Source organism: Silurus aristotelis (assembly GCF_946808225.1).
Source record: "Silurus aristotelis genome assembly, chromosome: 18".
NCBI lineage: Eukaryota > Metazoa > Chordata > Actinopteri > Siluriformes > Siluridae > Silurus > Silurus aristotelis.
The window spans coordinates 22,756,196-22,770,239 of record NC_139591.1 but is presented as its reverse complement, the minus strand read 5'-3'; the positions used below and the strand labels follow the sequence as shown (position 1 = coordinate 22,770,239).

Below are 14,044 nucleotides of genomic sequence, written 5' to 3'. Positions count from 1 at the left end.
TGGCACCTTGAGGAGTACTGTGGACAGCTGATTCTTAAACGTTTTGATATTCTTCATATTCTGTGTGGTGGCCAGTTTACAGCAGGGACAGGTTAATTATCTTTAAAGTTTAAATATTTTTTTCTACCTTTATAAAGACATTTTTTCTAAGCATATGCATCATCTTTGGAGTCAAATTCTTACATTTTAAGACATTTTGGCTGTTCCCACGCAAATTAAAACAGTATTTTATATTAATAATAATAATAATAATAATAATAATAATAATAATAATAATAATAATAATCATGCAATATAAATATAATATAGTATATTATAAATTGTAAAAAATATTTTAAAAATTGATTTTTAGAGAAAAAAAAAAGTGACATGATTAACTATATAAACTTATATAAATGTACGAATTTTCTGCCTCCATATCTTGAATTTTGTGATCGTACTAAATGCATTTTATTAGACCGTATCATGCAGTGAAAGAATGCACTGTGGAAGCGAACAAGTCTGAACTATTAGACCAGTTTTGTTGTGATTACTGAGCCGTTTGTGTTCATAATTTTATCTTATCTTGTTTTTATCTTGTTTTCAGTTTCTTGAACACAACAGCACCACCTGCAGTACCGGAGCACGTGTACACTACGCCCGATACCACACATGGAGAATACGCAAGCTTTAAATCACATAATTTATTTTGGTCTTGGCATTCAGTACGCATTCAACTCAAGGGGAAGCTCAATGAGATCAGGGATAATAGCATACATCTACAGATAATATCACCGCATTCATTCCTGAGAGCAAACCTTTTGACCTACATCCTTCATGAATTATGAATCATGAACAAGAAACCCAGGTGATGGTCTTATCTTATAATTAAGACACAATGCTGTGTAAAGAGTATAAATATCACAATGTCTAAAACCAGAGATGTAAAAAAAATAGACAAAATCTTCAGTGGAGTAAAAGTGATATAAAGCATGCAATGAATTGCTAAAAAACCTGGCAGAACTAGCGGGAGCTGAATTCTGAAAAACAACCAAAAGAATCAGGACGTGACCTAAAATGAGTTTATCTGCCAATATTATAGAGAGTGAAATAGGGAGAGAGAGAGAGAGAGAGAGAGAGAAGAAGAGACTGGTTTGGATTATTCTCATTAACGCTGTTGGAAATTTACAATATAATTTTCACACTCATCAGGTGATAAATGTAAAGGTCAGTGCATCGTCCTCGAGTGGAACTGGAATGAAAAGAAAAGCAAAGTGATTTTTTATTTTTTCACTTTTAACACTAATGCAAAAATGCTTTTACTTTTTTACTTTTGTTTTCAGCATGAGGATGCCCTTGTGCACAAAGCCAGCTCATGAAGATCTGCTGTACATGGGTTGGGTGGAAGATCTCCTGCTATAGAGCTCCACTCCTACTGAACACCTTTGGGATGAATGTGAACACTGACTGCACCTCAGGCCTCCTCACCTTCTCACCTACATCAGTACCTGACTTTACTTTTAATACCCTTGTGTCTGACTTCAAGTTTTACTGATATTATAATATGATTTTACTGATGATATAATAGTTTTATAACAACCAATAGTTTTTTTTAATGGATCCTAGATAATAAAAAAAAAAAAAACACGTGTAAAAGTTCTGAACTTTAATATTACAAATAAAAAAAACACAAAAATCAGTACTGAATCATTAAAATTTGAGAACGGAAATGAAATAAGTATAATTATATGATTAATGACTAAAGGATATCATAAAAAATGATAAAATGTATAAATAAATATTATATAGCGCTCTCCGTGCAGCGCGCAATCTCTCGTGTAAAAACAAATAGCACGTTGTTAGTGATTCACCTCTAGAGGGCGCTCTCGTAATGACAGCAGACCGGAAGTCAGAAAAATAGATGAACTGATAAAACAGTCGACCTCTAGTCTGAATGATCACAAATTTCCACAAGCGCACTCCAAAATCCAGCAGAACATCGTCCCAGAAGAGTGAAGGTTATTAGAACAGCAACTATTATATACAACCGTATGTTGTAATACACAGTGTAAAATAACGGAGCAAATGAAGCGGAGCAAACTTTTGATTCTAAAACACTAAATAAACCTCGGAGGAGGTTTAAGGAGGTGTAAGTTGTCCTTACACTAGATTCCTCCAACACCACTGCAGTGCTTTTCTCTTTGTCTCTTTCAGTGAAAGTGCCATTAAACTTTTCTTTTCGAGTGTGAACATTTTGAAATATTTTTTTTTCGAAACCTAGCATCATTTATTACCGTCTCCAGTTTATCTTTTATTTAAATGCAATCAATGAATTAAAAGATAAACATAATTAAATACATAAAGACATAATATGTATATAAACCTAATGGGGGGTTGCCAAGTGATATAAAAAGCACTTTTATACTCTCCGAAATGAACGATCACGAACGGCACGAAAATGAAATTATAACCCAAATTCCATTTTTATTGTGTTTCATTAAAAGCGTTTGGTTGAGTTTGAACAATAAATCAAACGATTGTGTCTATAGAGGCATTAAATCAAGCTAATAGCCGCTTCGCTTTGCTACGTACGGCGCCGTCCATGCCAGAACGAGATCAGGGGAAAGTGGACGATTTGTTTCGTGTGTCGGCGCACGTCCAAAAAAATAAAATAAAAACCCAAGCAGAAATGAGTCTGAATCATCATATAGAGTAAAACACGCTCGTGTGGATTCGGTGCACATCACTCAGTGTGATTACACCGAGGACCAGGACTCATTTCAGCAAAATTGTATGATAGAAATAATAAAGCCATTAGTTTTTTTTTTTTGTTAAAATTCTCTCCCGGTGGAGATGCGAGCAAATATCTTTCACGGTTATGATGTCAGAATGTCCTTCTAACCATCCAATCGATCGCAATTAACATCTATTTTCTAAATGTAGGTTTTAAATCTGCATTTTTTTCTCATTGACTTTGTTAATGTTAATGAAAATGTAGTGGGACTTTTGAACAGTCCATTCCACATTTAGTCTCCATTTGCTGTTATATTAAATAACATGATTAAATGTACATGCTGGAAAAGGTCTTTTTTAGTTCAAGTGAAGTGAATTTCATGTTACGGCATCCGAGGACGTCCGATACAATCGTTTTAACAGTTTGAGGAAGAACCACATATGGCTGGAAAAGTCAGGGGTATCAATACTTTTGTTTGTAATGTGTAGTTCCTACGATCTCTGGTCGATCTCCGTGTGCGATTGTATTCCGTGCGCTCGCTAAGGTGTTTGCTAATACAGTGTTCGCATGGAAAACCAGCTTTAAATTTGACTGTGATGGAGCGCTGACACTGGAGACTCATACATGAAAACATACATGTTCCCTAAACGTCTTTATTTATAGTAAAATCCAATTTTGTGGATGTGCTGTTACTTTATACATTAGGGATGTTACTGTATTGATACTGATTTGATGCAAAGTTTAAAATGTTCTCCTTGTGTCCACCTGGGTTTCCTCCAGTGTTCTCCAGGTTTCCTTCCTGCATGGAGCGTACGGATGGTCAGATTCACTGATTCGCATCGATTTTTAAAAAGTGCGAGTCGGAATAAAGTTGGCATTTGTATACTGATGAACCGTTTTTAACATATTTGCATCGGTAAATAAAGTTATTTTTATTTTTCTATAATGTTATTATTTATAAAGTGACCAATAATTTTTGACCAATATAGAATATGTAGATTGATGTTTCCTCACTAGGGACGTACCAGTGCCAATTGGATTCCACTACATGTGTGGAGTTTGGACACTGGACCTCCTGGAGTGTTTAGAGGCTCTGGCATGGAGAAGCTGGTGTTGGATCTGTGATGATTACAGATGTTGAGCTATTTTATGAGTTGCTCAGTAGCTCCTAGTTTTATAACCATAAAGACTGTATAAGACTGTAGAAAGAACATCACTTATAATCACACACTCCAGTGCTCATGTTAGTTCTCACTCTCCAGTGTTCTGTATTGTTGAAAGACTATAATCACACTCTTGATGTCACCCATATGAGGATGGGTTCCCCTTTTGAGTCTGGTTCCTCTCAAGGTTTCTTCCTCATAACATCTAAGGAAGTTTTTCCTTGCCACAGTCACCACGGCTGCTCATCAGGGATAAACACACATCATTCACCTTCACTGTTGATTTCTGTAAAGCTGCTTTGAGACAATGTCTGTTGTGAAAAGCGCAATAGAAATAAACTTGACTTGACTTGACTTAAACTGTTTCTCGAGCGCGTTCTCTCAGCACCGCTGCTGCTACGGAGACCGAGGCGTGTCCACACAGAATACAGATTAACATGGCAGAGGTAGAGCTGCATCTTTCTGCAGACACAACAGGAAAAGAACATCTGGATTTATTTGATCATTTTTTCCTTTTTTGCACTACAAAGCGTGTAAAAGTGTTAAGTCAAAAGGCACTTAAGTCAATTGATTTGCTGTCTGTATGAACCAAAGAAATGAAGGCATCTATCTGTACCGCATTTAATTGCAGAGGATGCATGTGCAATGAGATGTGAATCACATTAGCCTCAGTTATGGAGATGCACAACCCTAAAAGAAAATAATAACAGTAAAAATTACACACGATCCTTCTTACTGTCAGAGCTGCTGTTTAATTAAATCAACAGTTTATTTATCCTCCCACATTCCTGCCCATCTGAACACAATACAACAATTCGAGCGATAAGAGACAACTCTATACTTATACTTAACACCAAAAGACACTGATTTTACCCTCGTCGTGACGCTGTTTTGAGCTGAGTAGGCTCGAACGGACGTCGCGGTCGTTTGATGATGGCTATTGGTGCTTTGTGTGTTATCACACTCACCGAAACAACTGCCAAGCTGCCTCGCTACAAAAGCTCCGCAGGCAACGGAGCGATTATCAGGACGCAAAGTGCCTCTCTGCGCTCGCCAAAGCCAGACAGCTCCCTCACTTCCCCTCTTTTTAACCAGTCAAATATTCCCTAATAGCTTTTTCTCTTCTCGCTCGAGAGACTCTATTTCCTTCATGTCTTCTTCTATTATGCAAAAACACCAGCAACAAGCCAGGGCTTTTTATTCCACAGGGTGATGGAATGTTTTTGGAATAATTAAAAAAGGCCATATTTATTCAAATTAAGTGCACCCCTAATTGACCTTTGCAGCACCTGCGACTGACCCTTTTCTTCAATTCCATCTAAAACATGAACGATCCCTGATCTACCCCCCCGCCCCCCTTCTCTTGAGTTTAATATTTAATACAATAAGAACATTCGTAGGTGTATAATGTAGATCTGTATATTTAGTATCATAATACAGCGTTCCCGGTGTTCCTGCCACTTCTGGAATGTGTCCTGGAAGTCTTATTTTTGGAAGTCTTTATTTTCAAAACACGAGCCGGATCTTCATCTTCGGGAAGATTGCAAAGTCCGCAGGAGCCAAACCTGGCTAGTAGGGTGGGTGCGAAAGTGAAATCTTGTGGTTTCTGGCGAGAAACTCACGTGAGAGCTTGGTGACAGGGTGCATCGTCATTGTGGAGCATCCAGTTTAGGTAATGCACGCGCTCAGAATAGCAGCGGTCACACAGCTCCTAATGTACACAGTGACTTATGAAGGTCGGTGCTCCCTGTGACTGTGCGTACAGCCTTGTGCTGCCCTCTGTTGGCATGTTACGAAACTAGCCTCGAAAACTATAAATATATACTGCATATTTCTGAATATACTGGCTAAGTTTCCAATGTGCCTTCCAGGAAACTCGAAACTTTACCATAAATCCCCGGGGGAAAATAACAAATTTTTTACCTGGTCATTGATATATAGTTTATGGCCTCCTCTCATTTGTTCGGTGCAACAGGGGTAAATACTTCTGCAACGTGTAAATGGCTTTAAAATTTGTATTTGCCAATTTTTCCTGTGTCTCTGCCAATTCCACCATTTTTTGTAGTGGTACATGATGCATGATTTATTTATAAATGATTTACGTGATATCCTCCCAAATGAATCGATTTCAGTTCCAGGCTGTGACACTACACGATGCACGGCACAGCAGACATTTTCTCTTTGCAGAAACGTTGTGGATTGATGATGTGTAAAAATTGCACTCCGACGTCCATCCGCAGAGTTTTTAATGGAACACACTCCTACAGTAAATGGTGTGGGCGGAGCTTCAGTCACTCACACGGGTGCTCGGGAAGACGGAGGGGGAGATAATGGCGAGCTCCGTGATCCAGCACTGAAAATCTATAACAGCAGCTCGGTGTAACAGTATAACAGTCCATTCGGTGTAATGGGTTGAGGATGAAAAACATGCGTTTCGCCTTAAAAAAGTTCTGCCTCCGCCCACAAACACGCCCACTGCTAACCAGCATTGAATATCGTATGAGTAAACTAGGAGTCTGATGGGATGGCGACCTTCTTGTAGGATCTCTGCCGGGTGAGGTGGAAGAAAAAGTGGGAAGGCAGCATAGACATTTTTTTATTTACTGATTTTATCCAAAGGTATAAGGACACTAAGCTTTTGGATGCTGTAGCCTGAAAATTTCCCTACACTTGAACTAGGAGATCCAAACCTGTTCCAGCAGGACAATACCCCTGTGCACAAAGCCGAGCTCCATGAAGATCTGCTTTTACACGGGTTGGAAATGCGTGGAAGATCTCCTGCTATAGAGCTCCAACCCTATTGAACTAATGGATGTGAACGCTGCCTGCACCCCAGGTCTCCTCAGCTTCTCACCTACATCACTACCTGACTTTACCAACACCTTGTAGCTGAATGACTCTCCACGAATCTCCACAACATCTTCCCAAAACAGTGGAGGGTGTTATAACATCGAATAGAGACTCAATGTGGAAGATGCTCAGATGTACAGTTTAGTTTATGTTTGCACTCAAAGTTATTAAAAGATTGATTAGTAAGTTCTCAGTGACCGTAAGTCAGCGCCCCCCTACACCACTCACCCCCCCCCCCAACCCCCGCCCCCGCCCCGCCCGTGCACACTTCATGTAACACACACGCCGATGCTGAACATTCAGTGCATCGCTTCCATAAATCTCAACCACACTTAATTGGGATTTTTTGTCGTTTGGAAAGAAGTCATTCGATTTGTTCCCAGTTAATTAAAGAAAAACAAAACACAATAAAAAGGCACTTGTTTGAAAACGACAGAATGGTTTGTTTGTAAGTAGATATTATGTTTAATTGCTCCAAAAAAAGAAAATCCGGACAACTGCAAAGATTTATGTCTGAGCATGTACGAATACCACAGTAAACAACTTTTTTCAGCTGCCTCTGGGATTTATAGAGAGCTGAAACGATCCTGCATCGGGCTCGACTGGCCGTGCGAAAGTTTTGGCTCCCTGAAGGCCGAGCACGCAGTCTCTTAGGAACAGAAGCATCATGAAGCTGGTGATGTGTGTTACTGGTGTAGACACAGTTGGTCAGGATTCTGTCATGAAGGTTTTCACAGATCTGGATCCTAAATTAGATGTTTATGTATATTAAACTAACTGAAACCTTTGAAGACTTTGTAATAGCCACATCTGTATGTGCATGAGGCATGTAATATGATCAAATGTGTGTGTGTGTGTGTGTGTGTGTGTGTGTGTGTGTGTGTGTGTGTGTGTGTGTGTGTGTGTGTGTGTGTGTGTGTGTGTTCAGTATCAAACATGGTGTGTACTACCTTTACAAATATCAATTACTGCGTCCTTAAATAGTTTAGAATTATTTATCTTATTTAATATACACTACCTTTTTTAAGCACATAAAAATATTAAAAAATTATTAATGTTATAAAATCTTTGACATTTTTTATAGATATTTTACAATAAATATTATGAATAAAAATAAATGATTTGTGATCAAATATAAATTATGATATAATAGAATCATATAATACAGTTACTTATTTTCTATCCTGGGAAAAAAAAGTGATGTTTTTTAACATATATGTTTTGCTGAATATGATGTTAAAAATGTGAGAACCTATTAATCAATATAGCGCACGTTTCTATAATAAATACAGTGAATGAATTAAACGAATGTTTCAAATAATATAAAAAAATCTATTAAAATATTGATGATAATAATTAATAATAATAATAATAATAATAATAATAATAATAATAATAAATAAATAATTGATTAAACACAATGACCATCAACATTATTTGAATTTTAAATAAATAATTTTCATTAAAAAAATATATTAACAATTGCAAATTGTGATTCCTCCTTTTAAAAAAATTTTATTATTCTAAAATATGGTCTAAAATAGAAACAAAAATAGATATACGTAATTTATAAAAGATAAAGTGACAAAATAGTAATAAATAGTAATTTAAGTAAATTTTAATAATAACAAATAAAAACAAATAAACAGACCTTAACACACAGACACACACACACAAACATTTAATAAATAAATAAATAATAATAATAATAATAATAATAATAATAATAATAATAATAATAATAATAATAATACACACAAAATCCACCCACATATGAAATTGACTGATTTTATATTTTGGAAAATTCTAATGAAAATATTATTACTATGACACTTTGTGTGCCCATTGTGTTTTGTATAACACTTTGTGTTTTATTTGTGTTGTTGTTGTTTGACTGAATTCCTCACGAATATTAAACTTTCTTTGGGTCTGCATCTGTTATCTGCCTCGGAATGTCATTTTGTTGCCCATTCAACCTCAAAATGACTTACTACAGATTAAAATCTGTAACATGAGCTCACACACACACACACACACACACACACACACACACACACACACACACACACACACACACACACACACACGGTGAAATCTACCATATGCAATGCATTCCCCTCAGATGGGAATCAGATAAGAATGTCATTTAGATTGGACTCAATCTCTTCACACGAGCAGATCAGTTTCTTTCAGTCAGATCTGAAATGTACTGTACAGATCGGAGGTGTGAACTGTGCAGAAGAAGAAAACAGCGTGTATTAAACTCCTGAGGCTTCCTGGATCAGTGACTGACGCCGAGTCTTCAGCCTGACACGGGTAGATTTGCAGTGCTCTAAAGCAGAAGAACCCTTCAGACCAGACCAGAGCGTGCTCAGCGTACTTCAGGAGAGTCTCGAATCGCTCAGGAGCGTGTTTCACATCTCACCCGTTATTTTATGTTTTTTTAAAGAGTGCTCAGGGACCGAAGCGGTTATCGCGCTGACTTTTGTGCGCTGCGTGACTAAGAAATGAAAAATGCCACTGCGACTCGAACGAACGAAAACATGACGAATGTGAGCAGGAGAACCAGCAGAGCGGTGATTATTTCTGGATCTACTCATGGCTTTAAATTACTGTACACTTTCTGTGTAAAAGGAAATAACTGTGTTTTTCATGCAATGATGAATAAACACCAATTATTGTGGACGGGAAGGAAATACATTCCATGGCCGAACGTTTGCGGACGCCTGAGCATAAGATTGCTACTCATTCCACAGTTCATCCTCGTTTCCTGTTAGATTAACCTCCATTCTTCTGGGAAGGATGTTCCACTAGATTTTGTGATTTGTGCTCATGTAAAGAAATAAAACGGATTGAAGAACCATACAGGGCTGAGAAAGTCAAAAACTTTTGGTCAAATTTGTATTTTTAGTCTGTGCCCCAGTGGACCAGAATCAGGATGTGTTTCTAGACATTGACCGAAATTTCAAGGCCCTGATGTTAATGTGCTCTGGATACCTGTGAACATAAACAATCGAGCACCGGAGTTTGAAATAAAAACGCACAAATCCTCCCGATTCTGTGTACGAGAAACCCATCGGCGTCCTGAGAGGAAGTGACGGAGGACGGGATTCCGTTCCCGGTTTGAATCGCGATCCTGAGCTCTTACAGCACATCTGGCACGCTTGGATACGTTGCACACTTACGGGGCGTAATTATAGAAATAACAAAGCGAACGAGTCGAATCGGAGCTTCGTGCACACGCAGAGTGGGTAACCCTCTGATCTGATCAGGCTCAGCCTCTGCTGATGAAACGGTTCTTCATGAATATCTGTAAGAAGAATCCAAATATATCTGCTCTCATGACAACGTGGGGAGAAAAACGACGAAATCTCAGTGCACGGAGCTGAAAATTCGAAAGACTGCACGAGGATGCAAATAGATGCTCTCACGCACTGATACGGAACAAGAGCCAAGATCAGATTGTGTGTGTGTGTGTGTGTGTGTGTGTGTGTGTGTGTGTGTGTGTGAGACTAATTAACTCTTTCGTTTTCAATTTTTCTTTTTGCCTCTTTCATGTCCTTTCAATTCAATTCCATGTTATTTGTGTTTAGTTTCAAAGCAGATTTACAGCATATACAGTATGTTGTATACATTTACACTCAGAAACACGTTTATCTCTTCTAGATTTATATGTAATGAGCAAACGTTGGTGACTGTGGCAAGAAAAACCTTCTGAGATTTCATGAGGAGGAAACCTAAAGAGGAACCAGACCCATCCTCATCCTCATCCTCATCCTCATCTCCGAATGTCATTCATTCATTACAGTTCCATCACTGTTGAGGTTATAAACTGTTCATTGATGGAGAATTGAATGCAAAAGCTGTCCATAGTAACTGCACCCAAAAATATCAGCAGAGTTTATATTAACTAAAGACCCTTCACTGGAACCTCATGGATCTTTAGCCTGTTAATGTGGAAGCATCTATAGCAGCAGTAGAGTGGTCTCCAATGGAAAATAACTCCATCCTGAAGTAGGGAGTCAGGATTAAACAGGTAGGATTAGAAGATTCACTGGTATCTCAGGGGCATGTGTAACTCCAACTTCTTCTTCTTCTTTGGTATTTATTTATTTGTTAACAATTATTTTTATCAAAATGACCCAAACTGCTATAGAGCTCTAACCCTTTCGAAAACCTTTGGGATGAATGTGAACGCCAACTGCACCCCAGGAACCTCCTCACCTTCTCACCTTCATCACTACCTGACTTTACTCACACCCTTGTAACTAAATGATCGGAAAATCTCCACTAACACACCCCAAAATCTAGAGGTACATAATCTAAATTAGACTAGATTAGATTAGATTAGATACAACTTTATTGTCATTGTGCAAAATACATGTCATTGAAATGCAGTTAGCATCTAAACAGAAGTGTATACGTGGCCGATTTACAAGAAATAGCAGTATGTTAAATGAGCTTCTGTACTGTAAAGGGCTGAGAGTGACTGATGTACAGGAGGTGCAGTCGAGAATAATATATACTATATATAATATACAGTGTAACTGTGCACATATTGTGCGCAGGATAAAACATCGAATAGGATGTGGAACAAGATGTTTAGAAAGAGGAACATACTAATTTTATGGTCAGGTGTCCACAAACATTTGCCCTTGTAGTGTATCAGGATACTATTATACTTTTTCTGGCTACTTTACATTATACATGTACATATATTCCATTGCTGTGTATCTCTATCTATCTATCTATCTATCTATCTATCTATCTATCTATCTATCTATCTATCTATCTATCTATCTATCTATCTATCTGTCTGTCTGTCTGTCTGTCTGTCTGTCTGTCTGTCTGTCTGTCTGTCTGTCTGTCTGTCTGTCTGTCTGTCCGTCCGTCCGTCTGTCCGTCGCTTTGCCTGTCTGTTATAACTAAATGCTACAGTTTTTCTTAGTTGCTTTGAATCGCTTCTCAGATCAGAAATTAAATTTTCAAAACTACTTGTTCAACCTCCACATCAAGTAATCACTTGTGAATATCCTTAAAGATTTCAATAAAAAAATTTGCTTTGATCAAATTGCGAATGCTTCTGTACATTCTTTCAATGGATTGTGTACGATGTCTACTGTTTCCTATATTATCAGATGTTTATGTTCATGTTGATCACCTAAATAGTTTTAACCCCCAAAACATCTGAGCATCAGTTCATTGTATACGTCATTAAATGCAAAATTGTTAAACCAGTTGTCAGAATCTGTCATCTAAAATGTCTATTAAAGGTTTTTGTTATTTGTAAATGTGTTAAATTGATGAATTGTGCAGATGAATCTTGAAGGTCACTAATGAAGGCGAGTAATCAGCATCAGATCAACCAATGATCAAAAACTAGTTCAATAAAACAGGTCAAAGGTGAATCTCGTGAACCTTCAAATGGCGACAAAACACAGAATTACAATTTCTAAAAATGGATGAACAGCCAGAAAGCGAACAGACACAATTACAGTACAGTAAAAGTGTGAATCCTGTTTTTTTTGCGCTGCTGAAATGCATATATGCAGAAGAAATTCAACCTTGTGTATTTTTAATCACTGTGATCCAAACCATAGTTTAAATCAGGAAACACTGAAATTGTTCAACGTCATACTGATCAAACATTTTGAGGATCTTGTTTGAGAACGATGACAAAAGGACTTGTTTTTCTGATGGCAATAATTTGTTCAATCACACAAATAATTAATTTTGAGAGATGAACTCAGGATTTTGAGAAAGAAATCCAATGTCCAATGTCAGATTCACTTATTAAGAATGATTCAAGAAATGCTACAATTACAGCTGAGAAAAGCTGTAAACATTATAAATATTCAGAAAATATTTAGATAAAGTAGAAAATTCTGTAGAAAATCAGTATGCAGAAGTCCATCGTTGAGATTCAGAGCGATGTGTGATGTTCAGATGAAATCAATATGTAAAATATGATGTTGGTTTATTGATTATTCGGGTCGATTTTTTGCAAAGTAGTGCTCCAGGAGCCTGATGAAGGACGTTGTGAATTTTGATCTATTTTACCTTTATTGCCTCTGCCAGGGGGTTACAATTTGTCAGACTTATTCAGATTTATTTTGCGAGATAATGATCCAGACCAACAGAAACAGTCCGCTGTTTAATCTTCCTCCTGTAAACTGTAAGCCGTTGTTTATTCTGGTCTTTATTTATTAAATTTTTTATGATTTATTTTGTACTGAATAAAAATTCAAACTCGATCGGAATGTGAACTTTTTCTGTCTCAGGAGTTCTCTCAGGAGTTCGCTGACGGTGAAATCGATACTTGAACTCCGACATCACTAAAAGGTTTGTTTTTTTTTTAACGGTAGAAATCTATTTAAAAATAAAAGCAACTTCGCATCGCACCTGTAGCGTGTCTCGGTTTTATAATAAATAAATAAATAAATAAATAAATAAATAAATAAATAAATAAATCCTGTAAAGAACCAGAACTTTTCAGAAAAATGCAGGAAAAGTTTTTCTGAGAAAAAAAAAACAAACAACTATTGATTTTTCTTTCTTCCTGTAAATAAAAAAAAAAATCGTAAAATGACAAAGAATTAATAACGAAATTCTTTTTTCTATGTGAATATTAAAGACACGTGTTGTGTTCAGGAGCCGAATTGCGAAGCGGTGAGTTAACATCTGCCATGGGTGCAGAACACTAACAATGATGTATGAGGAAGCTGACAGCAATCCTGATGGGAATACCAGTGAAGGATATGTGTGTGTGTGTGTGTGTGTGTGTGTGTGTGTGTGTGTGTGTGTGTGTGTGTGTGTGTGTGTGTGTGTGTGTGTGTGTGTGTGTGTGTGTGTATATGTGTGTGGAGATAAATTATTAGATGTCCCAATAAAGCTAAACCACAGCGCCGTTGGGATTCTGGATTGTGATTGGTCGGAGCGTGATCCGTTTTCTATAACAGCAGCTCTGATGGGTTTATATGTGACTGTTTCTATAGTAACAACTCGTTCACTGGGAACATGGATGACAGACGATCCTCAGGCTGGGACAGATTAAAAAATGTGTGGATGTTCACTAAAATGGCAAGGAAACTGCTCTAAAGTTAACAAGAACTCACAGAGGTGTTTGATGCTAAAGGCAACTATGCAATATTGGGTAAAAATATTCGGAAAGCTGACTTTTCCAGCCGAGGTGTGACTTCTCCAGCCATTTGTGAGTCTTCCTCACACAATTGTATTGGATGTCTCTGGGTGATGTAGAATGGAATTGTCTTTCTACTTGGAGATCCGAACCTGTTCCAGCATGACAATGCTCCAGTGC

At 37.4% G+C, this 14,044-nt stretch overlaps 1 protein-coding gene across 3 annotated transcripts in view; it reads right to left on the bottom strand.

The window, feature by feature from the left end:
* Positions 1-14,044, bottom strand: part of lrrtm4l1 (leucine rich repeat transmembrane neuronal 4 like 1) — a 90,689-nt gene that overhangs the window by 73,413 nt on the left and 3,232 nt on the right. The window lies entirely within an intron of this gene.